The 22,138-nt window shown below is 47.2% G+C and overlaps 1 protein-coding gene across 4 annotated transcripts in view; it reads left to right on the top strand.

Annotated features, from left to right (window-relative positions):
- The window catches only part of TENM4 (teneurin transmembrane protein 4), a 749,934-nt gene that overhangs the window by 130,088 nt on the left and 597,708 nt on the right, over positions 1-22,138 (top strand). The gene's annotated exons all lie outside the window — the stretch shown is intronic.

Genomic DNA, 22,138 nt, shown 5'->3' on the forward strand with positions numbered 1-22,138 from the left:
GAAAAAGGGAAAAATACCTGACGTTCACCACTTCCTGATTACTTTAGTACATTCTACTTTGCTGCCGAGGTTATTTACATCCGTTTTGTCTGCGTGATGGAAATATTCTTTTTTTTTTTTTTTAATGTATGGCGAAGGCTACTTTTTAAAATTTATTTATTTATTTATTTATTTATTATTTTTGGCTGTGTCGGGTCTTCGTTTCTGTGCGAGGGCTTTCTCCAGTTGCGGCGAGCGGGAGCCACTCTTCATCGCGGTGCGTGGGCCTCTCACTATGGCGGCCTCTCTTGTTGCGGAGCACAGGCTCCAGACGCACAGGCTCAGTAGTTGTGGCTCACGGGCCCGGCTGCTTCGCGGCATGTGGGATCTTCCCAGACCAGGGCTCAAACCCGTGTCCCCTGCATTGGCAGGCGGATTCTCAACCACTGTGCCACCAGGGAAGCCCATGGAAATATTCTTGATAGTTGCATTCCTTCATCCTCTCCCAACTCCACTTTCAATGGCTCCACTTGGAGAACTTGAAATCGGCCATGGTAGGAGTATTTACCCCACGGAAATCAGCAAAGGCTACATATCAGGCTTGTTTGTTTGTCTCCTGGAGAGCCAGTTAAATATTTATCAGCACACTTTGGGTAAAACTTACTAATAAAGTCAGCTGTTTCATCGTTGAACAAGTGCTGATGGTCAGAGAATTCTTTATTATATTGAGCTCGAATGTGTTCCTTCTCGCTTGAATTCTACTTAGAATGTTTCAGTGATTTTTTTTTTTTTAACTGGTAAAAATACTAGTTTTTTAACTGGTGAAAATACTAGCAATAAATACCCCGGCCTAAGATGATGTCTTGGTGCCTTTCTGTAGCCACCCTATTCACAGTACATGGAGCATGGGACGCCCTGGAGAAATTATTGTTGTGTTAAGCTGACTGTCTTTGTATTCAGATCAGGATTTGAAAACTGTCATTTCTCAGATGGGACTTTGCCCTCTAAGCATTTACCAGTTTTAGAAATGCTTGAATTGTGATGTTGAAGAAATCCAGCCTTGAAGCTGAAATGTGCTTACATATTCCCACTTTGAGTAAATGCTATTTGACTGTAAAATCATTGACTGAATAAAGGGAAAGCAGGTCTCATTTGGAGCCACTGTGGAAATCCAGTGCCCTTCCAGACATCCATCTCTGTGAGTGACCAGCCATGCACCCAGGATGGTTTCTTCAGTGCCAGACAAAACCAGAGAGAAATGTCAGCCTGCTTAGCAGCAAGACCCAGAGAGCTGAAAGCTGCAAGTTGGTAAAATAACCAGGAGCCCTTGGGGAAGGTTATTGTGAAAGATTGGGGCTTTTGAGACTGAGGCAGAAAGGCAGCTGAACAAGATGACACTTGGTCAACTTGGCTGGAGTTTGGGACTTGACATGCTGGAGTTCAGATTCTGGCTGTGTTGCTCTGATGAGCTGTGTGACCTTAGGCAGGTCACTAAACCTCTCTGAGCTTCCATTTTACCATCTCTGAAAATAGGGATTGTAACACGCATCCTATTGTGTGTCAAGTGCATTAAATAAGATAAAGAAAAAAAAATAAGATAAAGATATGAAGGCTCCAGAACATAGTAAGCACTAGTAAGCTACTCTACTTATATCAAAAGTCATGCCAGCTAACTTAGGGTTTGAGGGACTTAAACTGCCCCTGAAGAGTCAGGTACTCTCTTTGCATCAAAAAGAATTTGTCTTTAGAGACAGTAGATATATATTACTTTGTCATTTTTTTATTTGAAAAATAAACTAAAACTGTCCCTGTTGGCTTTATCGTAGCTCGTTATGGAAGAGATCGTGGTCTTGATTCTGCCATTTTACAGAACAAACACAAGTGTCAGTACATGGAGTTGTGTCTTCCTTGGAGCTGAAACCATGTGCAGGTGTTAACAAACTTTTGTCCCATATCGTGACCTCCAGGCAGAATTTCCCTAAGTGAGAGTATTGAGTTTTCTAAACTCTACTAGCCTGAGAGAAAATTATTTTAAAAGTCATTTTTGGTCATCTTCCATTAGACACCAATTTCCTAGGCAAAATCAAATGTAGAACACTCTTGTATAAATGAAAGAACAGGCTCGTGGCAGGAGGTTAATAACTCCCATTGCCCAACTCTGAAAGGAGGAAAAATCACGGTGTCACTTCTACTCTTTACGTTTTGTTTTCTGTCACCCCTTGAAGCAAACAAAATGTCTTTGCATTTTAAAGAGGCCTCCATTTCGTTCTCTCCAAAGTTCTTTAGAGCTGTGCCTCTGATTGTTTTGGTTGACTGTGAGCAGTGGGAAAGCTACAAAACCTAGCAGGGGGGGAGGAGGAGCCTTTGACTCAGAGTCATGGGCCCTCTCCACCCTTTGCCCCCCACCAGCTTCCCTGGGGCTGGTAGGAGGAAACCATCGGAAATGTGAGGGATTTCTCAAGCAAAACAACTGCGTGCCTTAAGAAATAGAAACTGACTGTAAAGTTTGTTCTAAGGGTGGTATAAAATTTTACAAAATGTCATTGACAAAAAAAAAAAAAAAAAAAGAAAGAAAGAAAAAGGAAGGAAGAAAGCCAAAAGCACTTTTAAGAAGTAACTCTATAGACATTAACACTCAAATCTGGTCTCCTCTGCCTTTTTTTTTTTTTTTTTCGATTTTTTTACTTTCTCCACTGTTCTCTCAGCATCTACCTCTTCAGCAGGTCCAGTCTCTGTCTCCTTCTCATTCTCTTTCTCTGTTGATCTATACCCTGTTTTTATCCCACTGTCTGTGTCCTCTCATCTGGCTCAGAATCCTAGAAGGTATTAGGTAAAAATCATCAGTGTTCCGGGATTAGGAAAAACGAGCAGGGTCTTTCAGACATTGTTTAAAATGCAGCTCATAGGAATAAACACTTCTTGGATCCTGCTCGGTATACCCATATATGTAATAACAAAACTTGCTCTTAGATGTGAGGTAAGCTGACATTTTTTTATTCTTTTCTATGCCATTCCATTTTTTTCTTTGAAAATGCTGTTTCCAAAGCATTAAATTCATTTCTTTACTTACACCAGCTGGGGATGTGATAAGTGACAGATTCTGATTCTGTAGGCCTGGGGCAGGGCCCATGATCCTGCATTTCTAATAAGCTCCCAGGTGGCATGATGCTGCCTGTCTACAGACCACACACACACACCTGGAACAGCCTGGTCCTTCAGCACAGGGACTGTTCAGCACCATGGACAGGAGGCCCTCCCAACAAACCAACCAACCTTTGAGTCACCCTAAGTGTTTGGTCTCTCTGCAAGGCTTGTGACACTGTTGATGGGGAAGCAAAGGAACTTCCCAGAGGCTGCCTGACCAGACAGAAGTGCTCTCTCCTTTCTCTCACTCTCCCTGAGTGGTGAAACTCTTGGACCAAGGCCCCAGCCAAGCACTGGGGTACAGAGCACAGGGCTGGGGTCCCCCGAGGAGCTCTGCACATGGGAAATAGTCCAATTTATCTCACTTTCCTCCTGCTGCCCTGGTTTGCTCCAGGCCCTGCCTGGTGACTCACTGCAGCTCTGCATTTATTTAAGGTCGTGCAGAAAAGTCTCAGAATGCCCTTCTCTCAGATCCTCCTTCTGATGAAGCCCTACTCCCACGCTATTACTCAGCCTAAGGGATAGGGGATTACCTTTGCCTTTGTCTGTGTTCCTGTCACTCTTTGTATATAACTCTGTTGGAGCCCTAAGCATATATTACTAAACCATCTATGTGCTCCTATCTTCCCCCAAGAGGCCAGTCTTTCTTGGCCCTGGACACATTGGAAGGATGTCGGGAGCTTCTGCAAAATACTGATGCCCAGGGGTCACCCCAGCCCAATTAAGTCAGAATCTCTGGGTATGGAGCCTGGGAAGATTATATATATATATATATGTTTAAGTTTTCTGAATGACTGTGATGTGTAGCTGGGGCTGAGAACCACTGCATTAGTCTGTGAGCTCCTTGAGGGTACAGATCAAGTCTTATTCACCTCTTCTTCCCCTCCCCCTTTGCTACACTCCCCCTACTTCTCCTTCTCTTAAGGGTACAGATCAAGTCTTATTCACCTCTTCTTCCCCTCCCCCTTTGCTACACTCCCCCTCCTTCTCCTTCTCTTCCTTCTTCTTTTCTCTTTCAGCACCCAGCACAATGCCCTAGGCTGCTATTAAGTGTCTAGTGAATCAGTAACTAGCTTAAGTTTCTTTAGCACCTACTGTAGGCCAGGAACTAAAGGCTAGTGTTTTCCCCTGCATTACCTCACTGGTACTCACCACAGCCCTATAAGATAGACCTTATTGATCCTAGTTGGCACAGGAAGGAACTGAGGCTTAGAAAGTTTAAATCACTTAGCCAAGGTCACAGAGCAAGTGGCAGAGCCAGGGTCTGAGCTTGATCCAGGGGTGTGCTGGGGCAACTTGGAACTGGCACCACCAGGTTTCTCAGGCTCAGACTCCAGCATCTTTGAAGGGAGACCCAAAGCCACAGGTAAATACGATGATTTCTCTTCACCATCAATTTTTCTAGAGTTTTAGGGGAAATATTGAATTCTTATTAATATTATGATACTATTAACTTTTAAAATAATAGAACACCTTATTAAGTGCCTCCTGTTTGCCAGGTGCTGTGCTTAGTGCTTTATTTCCATCACCTCCATATCCACCTGAGCTTCATGCTGATACTATGATGCAGGCATTATTATTCCTACTTTGAAGATGAGAATACTGAGGCTGAGAGAGATTATGTGGCTCTTGCAAGATCACACAGTCTGAAAGTGACGAGTCAGATTCAAACCCAGGCTTTCCTGACTGCAAAGCCAGTTCTCCTTAACTGCTCTGCCCATTCTGCTTTTGCAAACCACTCTCATTAGATTCTCAGAGCCCCACAGGGAGATGGATGGCACGGTTGGAAGAAGGGCTCAGGTTGCAAAGGGGAGGTTGGATGACCGCGGAGATTGGCCCCCTGGAGAAGAGAACATAAGTGGGATCTCCCCAGACCAGAAGGGCTGCACACTCAAAGGGGAAGTAGCTCAGTCTTGACCCCCTTCCTCAGAGTTCCCAGCGAACTCTGGTAACCCTCCCAAGACGGCGGGGGAGGCAAGTCCAAGGCAGGACCATCACCCTGCCTGCTTGCGAGGGAGACAGAGCAGCCTCTGTTGTTGCCGCTGGAGCTCCGCGATGATAGATGGAGGGCCATTTGTCGAGCCTGAAGCCATCATTCATGGAGGACAATGGCCCATTGGGACCCAACACATTTGGAGAAGAGCATGAAGCAGACAGCAGCGGGATTATGTGAAACAAAACCAAAGGAAATTTGTTAGGAGTCTGATTTCTAGAGCCTTGAAATCGGCAGCAATGGAGCTCTTTCTGTACAAGAGTTATTAGCACAAATGTATTTAGAGCTGAGGCAAGTTCGACGGCTTCCTGGTGTCCATTACCAGCAAACATTGGAGACGATTATGTAGGATTTAGCGGAGGATTATCCATTTGGAAAACATTACATGGGATATATTTTGGTAGGGAGGAAGGGCCTAATACATGTAATTTACTGTACTTTGTGGTGAAGAACTGGGGCGGGGAGACCTGGACCAGTAGCTTCAGATTCATCAACTGGCGTTTTCTTTGTCTGTCTGGAATCCTGGTCTGGGAATAAATAAGCCAAAGGATTAATTTTACTTGGCTTTGGAATCATATTCTGTAACACTAGAAAACCCCTCATTTTGTAATCTGTGGAAAGGTCTACACTGCACGTATGAACAGGGGCTTAAGGTTATAAAAACAACCAAAGTCAGAGAAGTATGATTTAGGGTCTACTTCCTTGCCTTCTAGTTTGGGTCGGGGACCATCACCAGTCACACAAACTTATCATTTCTGACAGTGGCTAAGGATGGGGCCTTCTGGAAAACAAATCGAGTGTATGGAAGCCTGAATGAGTGTAGAAATAGGTGGGCAGCCAGTCCTGGTGGTAACAAAGAATATAGCCTCTAAGTCTAGCCTTGCTGCTAAGAATGAATTTGCTTGCCCTGCCGAGAATGAATTTGCTTGCTCCCACTCTGTGGTTGGTGCATCTCATTAAGAGAAGGAGAACAGCCCACTTCAGAATATGCTTGTGGCAGGCTTGGCAGGGATTGTATCCTCTCTGCCAGGTGCTCATCCCATCTTGTGTCTCACCATGCCTGGTGGCAGCCTTCCAACCGGGGGCGTTGGGAGCATTTGCTAATTGAGCCCATGCTGCCTGCCTCGTTCTCTGCTAGACACTGGGAATGTACAGATGAATGCCTTTGGGGGAGGGTCTGCATTGGCCCTGCCTTGGAGGAGCTCTCCTTCTTGAGAGAATATGTAGAGACCTTGAAAGATCTCACTTAGGGCCCTGCAGCAAGTAAAACCGTCGCCAGGAAGAAAATACAAACGACGCTGCTTCTCTGAGCGTCAAGCAGCGTCGTGGGATTCTGAGGAGGGAGAGAGGCAGCAGGAGTTTAAATTGCAAGGGAATGCTTTTCACAGGTGGTGGGGAGAGAAGGAAGGGTTTAGACTGTTCCAGAAGAGGAAGAACCTAAGCAAAGGTGCAGTGGCAGGAATGGGCAGAACACGTCTAGAGAAGGGTGAGCCCGCCTGGATGGAGGCCCCCAAGTGCATGCTGGGAGGGGATGCACAGGAGGAAACAGAGAGCCCAGGAGGGAGATCCCAAGTGTTGGGCTTTAGTCTTCAAGCCAGAGAGTGGCAGATGAATTTGATTTCACTCTGAAGATGTTTTATGGGCTCGTAAAAAACTATGTATCGTGGGCTTGTAAAATACTAGCCCGATCGACAAAGTAGGAGTAACAAGGTCAAATAGAGGTGAAGCCTGTGGAAATAAATAGCACATCCACTGTACTGGTTCGCCTCCATGTCTCAGCTGCCCCTGGCACTCAGGACCAGCAACTCTGAAGTGAAAGCGGTGGGGAACGGGAGACCAGCCTGCAGCGTGTCGGATACCGTGCTGGGCACTTGCCCGGCATCCTGCACTTATTCATCATCGCTGAAGTCCTGTGAGGTCTGGGCATAGAAACTGACTCAGAGAGGTTAGTTGGGTTTGAGATTTCAGTATCTTACTCCAAGCCTCTGCCTCAAACATTTATGACACAAGGGAATACAATGTACTGGTTACTGTTGGATGCAGGATCTTGACCACTTAGAAGCTGGAAATGCCCAGTGTATGCCCTGAGCAATCAACATGATTTCCGTGACATTCACAAACCCCTTTTCATGTCCCATCTTACTGCTACTTCCGTTATTACTAGTAGGCTGATGAAGGAATGTGTGAACCTGAGGACTTCTGTCTCTGAGTAGGTACCCTTGAAACCAGAGTTTTCTGGGGGTAATCCACAAATGTAAATAATACGTTAAAAATAAAATCTAAAGAGAGCTGCACAGAACCCTCTCCCTCCTATCCACTCCATGGCTGTAGTTATTGCCTGGGGTGTGGTGGGGGGGGAAGGGTGGGAAGGGGATTGGGCTTCTTCTGCCTTAACGCATTTTATTCTTCCCGCCCTCCCCCTCACAAGAGCACCAGAAAGACCCCCCACATTGACCCCACTCCTCCCAAGCCCCCAGACCTGTGGCAGTGGCAGGTCTGGAATAGCAGGCCTGGGGGTGGAGGTGGGGAAATGAGTTATTCAAAGCTCCAGTCCCTGCATGAGATAAGCCATGGTTAGAACAGGCAGGATGAGGGCTCCATTGTTAATTATAGTGATGACTTTGATAGGATGGGAGGAACTCTGGAGTGGGATGGATTGCCTTCCATCCTGCCTTCTCTCCTTCCTGTCATGGGTGGACCTTGCTTTCCTCATTCCACACCTGCAAGATCGGTGTATCACCTACTTCTAAAGCTCCTGGGAATTAAGCGAGGCCGTGTGGGAAAGCGCCCATCACGGAGCCTGGCACATGTTGGATCCTCAGGAAGAAATTTGTTTGCATCTCTTTTGTTCACAAGAGGGATTATCAAAGTCACGGCGTACTTTTCCTCACCTGCGTTTTGGCTGGTCTTTGATGTTATAGACCAAAGTCTGTATATTATCTTAAGCTTGGGATCATTTGGCATGTTAACTCGATATCAAGGTGCTGTTTGATGAGCTCTCCTGTAATAGTCTTCGTTTGCAACCTCCTTCTCCCTCTGCAAGAGGGTCTTACATTGTTCAGTGCTTCACTCAGCGGAGCTTTGGAAAGCGTCTCCCATATGCCCGGCCCTGTGCTGGGTTCTCAGTAGACAGAGCTGGATAAGGCAGGGGTCCTGCCCTCGGGAGCTCCCAGCTGGCTGGAGGGGCAGACACATACACAGACAGCGACAATCCTGTGTGCATGTGCTGTGGTTGATGAAGGTATGGAGGAAGGAGTGAGGGCAGGTTCCCAAGGGCAAACTCAAGCTGCTCTCGAAGGTCCAGTCAGAGACGGCCTGATGAAGGAGGGAACAGCAGGGGCAACAACACTGGGCTGGAGAGAATACGACGCACTCAGGAAACTGTGTGTGGCTCTGTTAGAGTCTTCAGATGACAAAGCTGATGCTATGAGAAATCAGAAGTATTCACATAAGGAATGTGACCCTTGGCAAATCTTTTCCCATTTCTGGGCCTGTTTCCCCATCCTCTGAACAAAGGTCCCTTCCAGCCCAAATGATCCACGGTTCTCTAAGTCTGTGGCTCACAGCCTGCAAATGAGCATGAAGCAGACTTGGATCTCTGTCTGTTTATCTTATTTTCCTATTTATATTTGGAAGCCTGGTTTCTTCATCTATTAGAACTGCCTGCATTACCTGCCCTGGAAGCATCTCTGTTTACCTTGATGTGCTGTGAGCACGATCCAAGTTTATTAATAAAACAAAGCAGCCTCATAGCAGCGAGCGGAGGGGAGTACAATTTTAGGACCAGCTGTCTCCACTGGGGAGGCCTCGGTTGCCCTGACAAGAATGCTTATCCCGTATGGGCACCACCTGACCTCCAAAGCCAGGTTGGGGTGAGGACCCTCTTGCTTGTATGGGAAGCACTGACCTGTTTCATCTCCTTTCCCAGGCTGTGAAACCTGTACCCCCCAGAGGCTGCAAACTGACAGCCTATAGACATGTTTTTGGGCTCTCATCCTGTTTTAATTATAAAGATGTTTAATATAAAAACCAGGACATTTTGCCAAGAATATGGATTTCTGCCATCTCTTAGAAAATCAGTTTTGGCAACACTAGGCCCATCTTCCTGGGTGGCATCCTCCACTGGTACCGAATGGTGGTTGCCCCTTTCAGATGGGCATGAGTTCTTGACTTTGCCGCAGTCCCTGCCCCTCCTTATTACCTTACCCCTATAAGCATTTGGGCTTGCCACCACGGACCTGCCCACTTACTGAAACCCAAAGTTCATACCCTTTAATTTTCTGTGAGGCGATGTATAGTAAGTACTCCTATGTTACTGATCTACACAAGTACAGAGCACCGTCCAGGTATCAAGGCCCTTTCCTATTCGTTTCCTCATTCTATCCTCACAGCAGCCTGCAGAGGGGCGTGTGCTTGTTCCCATTTTACTGATGAGGAAACCAAGGCTCAGGGAATTGTAGGGATGGTCCTGTGTTATGTGTTCGGAAAATCATGCATGCGGAGATGGCTCTACCGAGTGGGCGGAGCTTGGCTGGGAGACAGCAGGAGGCCGCGCTGAGTCTGCTTTTAACTCTAACTTGCTGGGTAGCTCTGTACAGCTCTCAGCGCCGCTGGGGGCTCCAGCCACCTCCTCTGTAAAGTCAGGTCACGGCCCTAAAGTAGAGGTTCTTAATGTGAACACATGGCTGGGAAAAAAGTTAGCATTTTCTCCCATTGTGAATATAGGCAGTAGCCTATGAATAATAGCCTATGTGAATAAACCACAATAGCATTTGAAGTCTCTGGGACTTTGTTACCGGGAGGAATCAGACATTTTTGTATCCCATTACAGTTGTTGGAGGTACTTGAAAATATCATTTACACTCATTATTACTCCCAGGTTATGAGAGTTATTAGACCTGACACTAGAGTATGTTATAAATCTTGACTTTAAAGAGAAATAAAAATATCACTGTACCAGAAATTTATCAATTTAACATTTCAGTAACCATTTTAATATAATTGGTTTCCATTGTAAGCCTGTGGATTTTATTTTACGCATTTGGAAACATTTTTCTGAGAAAGGGTCTCTAAGCTTCAGGAGACTGCCAAAGGGCTCCATGAGACAAAAAGGCCGAGATCCATGTCCCAGGTGATCTCTAGGCCACCTGAACACCTGGACTCCAGGATCCAAGGGTATCAGGCCTGGGGCCACCCATTCAGCGTGCAGCCCTGCCTTCTGCCGTCCTCCCAGCCTCCTCTACTTCCACACCTGTAGTGGCTTCAGAGGCAATTTCCTAGGCCCTGTGCAGCCTTGTTGATGTTCAGTTACATCATACCAACGTCTCGCAGTTTGTTGGTGGCCGAGGATGTCAGACAAGCCTGGGATGGGGCGGGAGGAGGGGGGATGGAGGCTTCCTGCAATGCCCGCCGCCCCCGGCCCCCCCGCCCTGCCATGGGCCTGGGCTCCCCCTTGTGTCCTGCGTGGAGAGCGCTGTGGTACTCCAGCCCTAACTCTCCATACCCCCATGGTTTCCATCCCCCTGGCTCTGGTTCTTCCCTGAGGCTCCTGTGCAGAAATCCCAGATCTGGGGAACCTGGGCGCTTCTTGTTTTGCAGAGAAGGAAGCCAAGATGTAGAGGACAAATGCCTGGCCTAGGGTCACACGGCTTGTCGGGGTCGGAGGAGGGATGGGACATCCAGGGTGAGTCCCATGTCCTGGAACAGCATGACCTGGTTCTCAGCTTGCCAAGGGGCTGCCTTTACCATGAAAAGAATCTTCAATGAGTCCTTTCCTACACTTCGGAGAGCTCATCTTCTTTCCTTTTCCTTCCCTCCTGACTTCCTTTTTAGTCCTTCTTTCTTATTTATTTATTTATTTTTCAAGTTCTCTCCTAAGAGTTCAGTGTGGTCCCTTAGGGAGCTGCATCACTGAGTTTTCAGACCCCTCCCATACCTTAGATGAAGGGAGATAAATTGACTGGCTCATTCCTGAGATCTCTACAGTAACCGTTAGAATTTACATTTCAGCGTTGACCCTGGAGACAAAGTCCAAGTTTACAGCCTCATCATATTGATTATTCTTTCATCAAATATTGATTGAGCCCTCTGTGTCAGGAACCAGGCTGAGCAACCGGCTAGATAAGATGGCCCAGTCCCTGCCCTCAAGGGGCTTCTATTCAAGACAGACATTGAACAGCTAGTTCAGGCAGGCTGAGTGTATCAGAAGAAAGGTAGTGGGTCATAGGAGGAGCTGACCGACTGGTGTTAGTCAGCAAAGACTTTTCAAAGTAGATGGCTTTTTAGCTAAAACACAGAAGGTTGAGGACAGTGAGCTGGGAAAATTCTGGAAATCAGGATAGCATGTGCAAAGGCCCTGAGACAGGGAGAAGTGTGTTTTGATGGAGGAAATAGAGGAGAATGAGGAGAACAGATGGTGAGGTTAGAGGGATAGACAAGACCCAGAGAGGAAGACCTTGTAAACTAGGGGAGGGTCTGAACATATCTTGAGGATGGTGGGAAGCCACAGAACTTTCAACAGAAGAAAGACATGATCAGATGCACATTTTAAGACCATGCTTGGTGCAGGAGAAGAATCAGAGGGAGTGAGAGGTGAGACAGGGTGACTTGCTAAGAGAGTCTTGCAGTAGCAACCATGAGAGAAGATAGCTTTGGGACTAAGGCATCGCCTGATTGATAAGGGCCTGGGCTGGGCTTGAGAGCTCTTTATGAGATGGATAAAGTGACTAAGGAACAGGAAAAAGTCAAGCCCAGAAAGACTACCTTCCTCCTCTCTCCCCAGTGTCTGTACGTAGCGGAGACCATGACCTCACCGCCGCAGGACAGGTAGCCCCCTTCCCTCCCCTCTCCTCACCTGCCCCACCTCAGCTGCTGAACGCACCTTGGTGTTCGGTTGTATCGGCCCAGGTTCTTTCATTGCTTGGTCCCTGAAGTTATTGGAAAAGCTGAGCAGATACAGCCAGAAAGGTGGAGGAAGCAGCACTTCCTATTCATTTAATTCATTATGTCACTTAGGCCTTCTCTACTGAGCCTGGACATGGTAAAGCACACTTTTGTGCTTCCTGCCCTCCCAGAGTTCGTGCCTAAAATAGTCACCCAAATAAATACCTTAACTATGAACTGTGAGAAGTACAGGATCAAGAGCAGAGGTGGACTTCAAAATATTTAACAACCTGGACTGCAGGTGCACAGGCCACTCAGAACCGGCTTCTGCCGTAATGCCCAGGCGGGGCCCGGAGGCCTTCCACTTGCCACACGTGCCTTATCCTCTGGCTTGTGGCGAGGGCTGGAGGACCCTGGGGAGGAGCTGAGGTCGTGGTGGGCAGTATCCCGGGGCTCAGGGCAGTGACTACGTAGCAAATGATGTGGAAGCGTTTCCACGTCTCAGGCACAACTGTCCTGGTGTGTACCTACTGATTGAGATGGGGGTCTGGGAAGGCTTCCTGGAAGAAGTGACATTTTGAGCTAAGATCTGAAGGCAGGGCCTGCAGAGCCGGGAGCAGAGCTGGAAGAAACAGCCTGTGTAAATGCTCTGAAGCAGGCCACACAGTGTGGTGTTTGAGGACGTGAAAGGGGCGGGGCGGGACGTGTGGTCAGAGGCAGCAGAGCTACTACAGCAGGAGCCAGGCTCTCTGGGCCCTGGAGCCAGGGAAGGGCTCGCATCTCCATGAGCGCGGGATGCTGGGAGCCTGGTTGGGAGGCCATTGCAGAAGCTCAGGTGAGAGCTGGCTGTGGCCTGGACTTGGGTAGTGGAGGCGGAGGTGGTGACAAGTGGATAGGACAGGGAGAGTGAGAACCAGCAGGGTTTGATGAGGGGTTAATATGGGGGTGAAACAACGGGGAGGGGTACTGAGAGGCGGCCTAGGTTTCCAGCATGTGCTGGTGGAGAGTGCATCACTCACTGAGATGGGCCAGCAGAAGAGGCCCCTTTGGAGGTACAGACTGCGCCGTGGACGTGTTGAGTTTGAACGCGGCAGGTGGGGCTGAGCACTGAGATGTGTGCGTCTAGTTCCCGCTCTGTACAACAGAGGCAAATCACTTTGCCTCTCTGAGCCTCCATTCCCTCAACTATAAAACCCGGGAAGTAAAGCCTGCTTTATAGGGTGGTTGTAAAGATTATTAGAAACACATCATGAAGCACCTCACAAGTTGGAAGCCGGCCGTGACCATAGGCGGTCACTGGTAGCAGATGATTTTAATTAAACATATATGCTCCGGAATCTTATAAGATCCTATTACAAAGAGGCACATATGGTTCCTTTTCTCCTTTATGAAATACAATTTGGAGTCCATGGCAACGGTGTTGATGATGATGGGGAAGACGGTGATGATGATGATGATGATCCCGTCTCCTCGGCTATTTGAAGCCAAGGTATCAGGCATCTGTCTCCCTCATTTAGGGAGCTGGTGTTGTGCAGAGGAAGGATCACTGGGCTCAGGTTCAAATATTTAGCTCTGTTCCTGCCTCAGCAGCCTCGGGAGTCGTGTAATCTCTCTCAACCTTAGTTTCTTCCCATGTAAAAGGGGGACGGTGACAATATGTACCTCCCAGGATGGTTATAGCATTCAAACCAAATGACTTGTGTAGAGTTAATGGAATGCACGTTGCCAGATGCAGAGTGGTGCTTAATAAAAGCTACTGCTTTTGCTCTTCCTTACGTGGCCCTCGTTCCTGTGCCTCGGGGAAGAAAGTAGAAAGTGACATCAGGCCCCTCCCAGCGGGACCTCAGCTCCCCCCCTGGTCTTTGCCTCCTGTCATCTCCTCTTCTCCCGCTGTGGTTCAGCTCTAGAAAGCAACGCTACTTCCTCCTCACGTGCCCTCCCTCAGCCTGGAATGCTCTTTTCTTACCCTTTGCCTGTCAGATGCCTTCTCTGTCTCCAGGGCCCAGGCAAGCACCACCTCTTGCATGGAGCTTTTCTGGTGCTGCCAAGGAAGATTCACGGCTCCATCTCTCTTATCCCCACAGCACTGTCACTCGGCCCTCCCCTGAACACATCCAGTGCTCAGCCTTGGGTTACAGCGCAGACCTGTGTCCTTGACTATAAACCTCTTGGGCCCATGACCTTGTCGGTTACAACCTCCTACGAGCCTCAAAACTGAGCATGGGGGCTTCCCTGGTGGCGCAGTGGTCGAGAGTCTGCCTGCCAATGCAGGGGACACGGGTTCGAGCCCTGGTCTGGGAAGATCCCACATGCCACGGAGCAGCTGGGCCCGTGAGCCACAACTACTGAGCCTGCGCATCTGGAGCCTGTGCTCCGCAACAAGAGAGGCCGCGACAGTGAGAGGCCCGCGCACCGCGATGAAGAGTGACCCCCGCTCGCCGCAACTAGAGAAAGCCCTCACACAGAAGCGAAGACCCAACACAACCATAAATAAATAAATAAATAAACTTCTTTATTAAAAAAAAAAAAAAAAAAACTGAGCATGGGTCCACACCCAAAAATCATCCAACTGGATGGAATTGAATTAATCTGAGTGATGGAGGCTGGGGCAGCAGCCCCATCACCCTGTCAGTGGCTCCAGGCAAGGGCTGTGAGACAGCCCTGTAGCCGAGCAGGTGCTGTCCCAGCCACATCAGAAAGGAACAGGTTGTTTGAGGCAGATGGCTTTGTAGTGGAAGCCAAAAGGACCCTTCTCAGAGCAGCAACGGAGCAGCCGTGCCCACAGCCTCTGGTAGCTGGGTCATTGCAGCCAGGCTGCTATGAGGAGCCGGGCAGGGGCAACTAGCAGCCTGTTGAACAAAGTTAGGGACCCTTCCCTTGAGCCTGGATCAGCCTCAGCTCCGTGGCTCTCCCTGCCCCAGGCTCACCCCTCCGGTCCAGCCTCACTGCAGGCAGTAATTCGTCTCAGGGACAAACCTGGCCTCTGATTGCCCAGCTTAAGACCCTCTGATGGATGAACCCGTTGCTAGAACGTGGCCCCGGAGGCCTTCCAGGTCCCAGCCCTGCATCCTTCACAGAATCCATGCTGTCAGAGTGTCCACTGTTCCTTCTGCTGCGCACATTTCTCAGGACAGGTCTGCATTTCATACTTCCTGCCGTGGGCCTTTTTCTTTTGAAAACATCGTGCTCACTTGAAGTCTTGCTTGGAGCCTGCTTTGCCCAGTCCCACCGTGGTAGAACTGACCCCTTCCGGCCTGGATCTCCCTGTGGATCACAGACTGCCGCATCCTCCCTGTAACACTGTGTACCTTTTAGTTCAGGGAGCACATCATGTGGACCATCATTAGTAGTGGACTTTATTTTTTTTATTTTTATTTTTGGCTGTGCCACGTGGCTTGTGGGATCCTAGTTCCCTGACCAGGGATCGAACCCGGGCCCTCAGCGGTGAAAGCTCAGAGTCCTAACCACTGGACCACCAGGAAATTCCAGTAGTGGACTTTATAAAGCAATGCGTGCTGTTCGGGACTGACACGCAGGCCCCAGCTAAGTGTTTGAGAAATGCCATTCCTTAGAATTCTTACAGCAGCCTTGGAAGGTTGGGATAAGGATCTCCCCTTGCAGATGAGGAAGGTGAGGCTCAGAGAGGTTAATTAACTTTCTCTGTGTCACACAGCTCATCTGAGTCAGAGCTGGGATTTGAACATGGGTCAGGTCCCTGCTTTCTCCGTTTTCCTAGCCACGAATTCCAGTCTGGCTCTGACATACAGAAGAAGCAACCAGCAGTTGCTTGCTGATGAAAGGGTGAGCATGAGGTTGCTGGGTGGAAAAGTTGATGTGTCAAGGAGAGCTGACTTCCTTGGTTTTTAAAAATTAGAAAGGCTCTCTCCCATGGTTCTGTGGGCGTGGTTGAAAAGAAGTGATGGTGTCATGCAACATTTTAGATTGTTATTGGACTATCCACATTTTTAGGCAAATAATAAAAGCATCATTATCTCTGCTCTACAACATGGAAAACCACATCACTCTGGAAGCAACTTCATGTCATGTCCCCAGCTGGGAGCAGCTGAGGTGAGGGTGCCCAGAGGAGGACACAGCTGGTCTTTGGAAGGCCAGTTAAGGGTTTTATTCTTGACCCTGCCAAGCCATGGTGGGTTGTTAGGTTGTGTAGGCCAAGGCCCTGTGGCGAGAGTCCAATTTTCTCTCCCGAATTGCTTCATGCCTAAAATGCCTCCCTTTTGTGATTTCCCACCAAAAAATGAAATCTAACCAAGAGGGAGTGAGGAAGGACAGAAACTTTGAAATACCCAGAAGAAAGCTAAAGTGAGCATGTTTTGAGGCTCTAATAAGCAGCAGAAGTCCAGGAAAAAATATCAATGCACAGGGCTTCCCTGGTGGTGCAGTGGTTGAGAATCCGCCTGCCAATGCAGGGGACACGGGTTCGATCCCTGGTCTGGGAAGATCCCACATGCCGCGGAGCAACTAAGTCCCATGCGCCACAACTACTGAGCCTGTGTGCCGCAACTACTGAGCCTGCGTGCCACAACTACTGAGCCTGCGTGCCGCAGCTACTGAAGCCCACGTGCCGCAGCTACAGAAGCCCGCGTGCCTAGAGCCCGTGCTCCGCAACAAGAGAAGCCACCACCATGAGAAGCCCGCGCACTGCAGCGAAGAGTAGCCCCCCGTTCACCGCAACTGGAGAAACCGTGCGTGCAGCAGCGAAGACCCAACACAGGCAAAATTAAAAAAAAAAAAAATCCACGCACAGCAATGATGAGGTTGAAAATGACAGACCACGGTCCTCGGGGGAGAGCTCCTCCTCGCTCAGACATCTGGCAGCAACACGACCAGCTTAGCTTAGATCAACAGCCTCCACATCTGAAGAGGAGATACTTAAAGCTCAAGAAGCATCTCTGAGCCGAGGGCCAATGGGACCTCGTGAGCAGGGAGCAACAGGGACTCCCAGAAAGGTGGTGTGACCCTGACCTTCTCCAGCCCTGCTTGGCTGAGTCACTGACGTCCTTTCCCTTGCAGGTCCTGACCCACTCGGGCCTAGAGTCCATCTGGATGTAGTAGGAAACTCAGGGGACAACCCCAGCCCTCCTCGTCGGTAGGGCCTGGAAGTTCAGTGCACTTTTTTTGCAGCCAGAGCTCCTAGGGCTAACTGTGGGCACCCATGGTCCTCTGCCATTCCCACTATAATGGCCCAGCACACAGCACCGGGCTTCTGCCCCGGTTTCCTCTTCTTGTCCGTGGTTCCAGCCTGGGACTGGATGACGCTTCTGAAGCTCAGTGAGCTTGGCTGCCAGACCTAAACCCCATCTTCGTCACCCCAGGTGTCTGGGGACCTATATGAGTGGGCAGGCACCCGTCGTTAATAAAAATGAATAGTTAGTAACAATTAAGAATTATGGTAATTCATTAAATAACAGTTGTTATGGTTAATCTAGTGGTTTAGAGCATGACTTCCAGGCCGAACTGCTTGGGTTCAAAATCCTGGCTCCACTATTCATTGTATGACTTTGGGCAATTTTATTAGCCTCTTAATACTGAAGCTTCTGTCTATTGAACGAGAAAAATAATAGTTCCTACTTCACAGCATTGTTTATGAGGATTAAATGAGTTAATATTGTAAAGTGTTTAGGAAAATGCCTAGCACATGATAAGTACTACACTGTTAACCAAAATTACAATAGTAGCAGTAATAATAATATTCACCAAAAATTTGTTGAGCCTTTGCTAGGTGATAGGCACATGAGCATTGCAACAACCCAAAATGTGGGTCCTTTTACTATCCCTGCATTTCAGATAAAAACACAGAGGCTTGGGAAGGTTAAGGATACAGCTTTACTCAGCTGGAAGGGAATAGAGCCAGAGGTCAAAGCCAGACTCTGATTCCAGAGCCAATGCTTCTGAACAACATTTAACAAAGACTTACTGAGCCCCAGTAGGTGTCCCAGTCACTCTTCTTTGGATCTTTAGATGGAGAAGGACACTTCAGATAGAGCGATGTTCATAGGAAAGGAGTCTTAGAGCAGCAACTAGAGGAGTGGCCGGATGGGACTTCAGACATTGGCAGGACTGAGAGACTGTGGCATCTTGGTCTCGTCTTCCCAACTGAAACACAGTCTCCCCCAGGGCAGGAGACAAGCTTTTCGTCTTCTCCTGTACCTCCCTTAGAATGGATGGACATCTGAGCCCTCCACAATAGACCCCAGCAAATCCTTGATCTACAGCTACCCCACCCAGGAAATCAGTGGCTAGAGTTGACCAAAGTGAGACCATCCACACCTTACATGCAACTGATCATTATGCCCAATGTTGTGCTCTATAATTAACTTGAGAAGAGTCAAAACTAAGCCAAGGAAACGGTGCCTCCACACCCTGGCCTGATCTCAGACTTCCATCGCAGAGATCCTATAGGAAAGGGGAGAGGGGGTACAGTTTCACCAAACTCAGTGCACGGAATGCTGAGCTGAGGACAAGGTAGATTTAGGGAGCAGGGCAGAGATGTAGCTACAGGAGAGCCAAGGCTCTCTGACCTGTAATACACTTTTTTTGGTTTTTAATTCAGAAAGTAACCTAAGAGGAGGTACTCGTAGGTATTGATGTATAGAGGGAAAAACCATCAAGTCAATTGTGCTAGATCATGCAAATTTATTTTTAAATGTTAGACAGTAGAAAAGGCAGTGAATTAGACATAATTACTATGTAATTTGACTTGAAATGAAATCCATTTAAGAGACATGCATTGAATGTGGGCAAAACACAAGGTAGAGAAGAAAAAAAGGGAGCTACAGAAAGGCCCAAGATGTGGACCTTACTTTCACATCCTTCCACCCCAGCGATCTTGTGGTTGCCAAAGCCAAGGCTTCAGATTGTTTACATGGAGAGAGATGAGACAGTCCTTCATGATTGGGCTTAATTCAACCGGAGACTGTGCCTTTAAAAACAGGCCTGGTTTTTCACATCGTCTGCTTTCTGTATGAAAACCTACATTACTTTATTCATAAAACCTAGAGTTGATTGCTTGGCCCTTGGAGTAGACAGGTTATTTGATTTTATTTTAACTTAAGAAAGAAATTAATCCAGTAAGTGTTTGTGGAGTGCCTACTCTGTGCTAGGTACCGTGCTGAGTTCTGAGTGGGTGGTGCTGGGAAGAGTCCACGTTCCTGTCCTCACGGAGCCTGCAGTGTGGTACTCACTGAACAAACCGTGCCGGACGGTACTTAATTACAGTTGTGAGATGTGCCACAAAGGAAATCTCCAGTAAATAGCCAGAGGAGCTCACTTAGTCTGCGGGTTCAGGGCTTCTCTGAGGAGATGGTGTTTAAGCCCAGAGAGAGGCAGGATGAGTTTGGATTCAGCAGCAAAGGGGAGAGCAAACAACTCTCCAGGCAGAGGAACAGCATGTCCAGGGCCTTGAGTTGGGAAGAAGAGGACCTAAAAGGAAGCCAGCCTGCTGAGAGCAGAGACTGGAGGCAGACGGATGCATTGACAAACCAAGCAGTGCAGAAACTGGGTCCTAGAAGCAGCCTCTCAAGGCACAAGGGCACATTATAGACTTTGGATTTGATCTTCAAAGGAATAGAAAGCTGTCAAAGGGTTTTAGGCAGGGGGGATGATTCCATTTGTATTTTTTTTTTTAAATCCCTCTAGCTTCTGGGTGGAGAGAAGTAGAGTAGAGGATGTGGGGAGACCAGTTAGGAGTCCAGATGAGAGATGGTGGTGGCCTGGTGAGAGTGGAGGCACTGGAGAGGAAGAAAAATGAACCGATTAAGGTCTGTCTAGGAAGTAGGACAGAGAGGACCTGGTGACTGGTTGGCTGTGGTTAGTGAGGCGCAGGGTGGTGTCAAGGCCGCCCTCTAGGCTTCTGGTGGGGCAACTAGTAGGTGGTGCTGCCATTAACTGTGATTGAACGTGCTAAAAGAAAGCTAAAAGAAAATGATCATAACATTCAAGGCAAAACACTAGGAAACTCTTATGTAACAAACCAGAAAGAGACTACCACCAACCAAGAAATGGGGAAAGGACAGCAAACTTGCACTTCCCAAAAGCAGAAGTGCAAATGGCCAAGAAAGAGAAAAAGATGTTCAACAGTTGCAGATTAAAATAACTAGACTCCCTTCACCTAATGGCTAATGGCTAATACTGTTGAGAGCACAAAGAATTGGCATCCCCCTATACTGCTGGTAGAAATTGAAAGTGATATGGTCTTGTGTGTGTTGGGGGGGGGGGTAGTGGCAATTATAATTTTTTTTAAATGTTAAAAAAATATATTCTAAGTACTTAACCAACAGCCACACAAAGATGTACGTGCAAAGATATTAGAGTATTTACACCAGTGAAAAATGGCAAACAACCCAAATGTCCATCTGTAGGGAATTAATTACACATCTGTGTAACCGTTTAAAAAGTAGATTAATATATATTATACATCTATGTAACCGTTTAAAAAGTAGATTAATATTAGTGTGTACAGTATGGTCCCATTTTGTAAAGTATCTGGATGTGTATGTATGTGAATGTCTGTATATGTGGGTATGTATACAAAGGGGTTTAGAAGGAAATCTCTCTAAAATCACATTGCTAGCGGTAGGTGACTTTTTATTGTATTTGGGTAAATAGTTCGAAAAAATGATACTTTAAAAGATGAGAAGAGAATAACTGCAGCGTAACAGAGATTGTAATTGAAGTGTTACTGCAAGTGAAACCCAAGGAAGGGAGTGACTAATTCCCACTCGGCTGGCGGGAGCAGGCTTCTCAAAAGAGGTGTCATTGGACCGAGAATGAATAATCAGGGATAGGTTTGTTTTCCTGTTTCTGCACAGCTTTGTAGCTCCTATTCAAGAGAAATAGGGAACTCCACAGATAGAAAGACTGATCCGGTTCTGCAGACCTCTCAGTCTGTTTGCTCCCTGGTCATAAAACATTCATGGCAATTAATTTTAAACCAGATGACAGGAAATGGAAGCTTAAAGCTCTAGAAGGACTCAACAACAGCTCTGAAGAGTGTCCAATACAGTCATTGTGCCACTGTCTCCCCCCTCCCCTGACTCGGTTGGATCTTATACTCATTGGCAGTAGCAATGGCATTCCTAGATATTATGTTATCAGCTCTATTTCCTTGGTTACTATCTTGGATCTTTGAATAAGGAGTCGCTTTCACTTCACATTTCCTAAACTTGTTTTTAGAAATTATGCAGCTGCCTACCAAAGTGCCCTTTGGGGAATTTAAATATGCATTGTTAGATATAGTGACTTTGTGGAAAAACTGGTGACCTAACAGAATGGCGTGACTCTGCCTTGATTTGCAAACAGAACTTAATTGGTGGCCTTATGACATGGAATTGAAAATTTGGGGTCTGAGGAAGGCCAGAAGCGAAACCTAATACACTCACAGAGCACAGGGTCAGAAGTAGGCCAGTGGGGACCCCAGTCCCAGGTCCTTCAGTTACCAGCTGTGTGACCTCTGGCAACTTTCCTGACACATAATAAGCATCAGGTGTTCTTGCAGTTTCAGCTTTGAAACAGGACAGACTTAGATTCCAAGGTCTGGCTGCAGCAAAGTGAGGGAACTTAAACCAGCTTTCCCAAGGTAAAGCAGGGGCACTGCTGAGAGGAGGGTAGAAATGGATGAGCATTTTAAATTTCAAACGTCATTTATTTTAATGAGTATTGGAAAAAGTATATGAATAGCACATCAGACCTATGACTTCATAGATATTTTTACAAAAAATGATTGTGATTAAAAATTCCTTTAAATAGCAACCATTTTGCAATTATAGAATCCATGTTAATTGAAAGGCGGTCTTTCATTGGGATACAGAGAAAGGAGGAAGAAATAACGAACTGCAGAAACTTTTAAAAAACTTCTATTGGAGTATAGTTGATTTACCATGTTGTGTTAGTTTCTGCTGTACAGCAAAGTGAATCAGTTATACATATGCAGATGACCTTTTCCCATATAGGTCATTACAGAGTATTGAGTAGAGTTCCCCTGTGCTATACAGTAGGTCCTTATTAGTTATCTATTTTATATATAGTAGTGTGAGAAACGTTTTTTTAAAATCCATTAAAATTAGAGTTAAGTAAAATATGTGAATTGATTTGGAAAAATTAGTAAATGGTAATAGCAGTGAG

Source organism: Balaenoptera musculus, chromosome 8 (assembly GCF_009873245.2).
Source record: "Balaenoptera musculus isolate JJ_BM4_2016_0621 chromosome 8, mBalMus1.pri.v3, whole genome shotgun sequence".
Taxonomy (NCBI): Eukaryota; Metazoa; Chordata; class Mammalia; order Artiodactyla; family Balaenopteridae; genus Balaenoptera; species Balaenoptera musculus.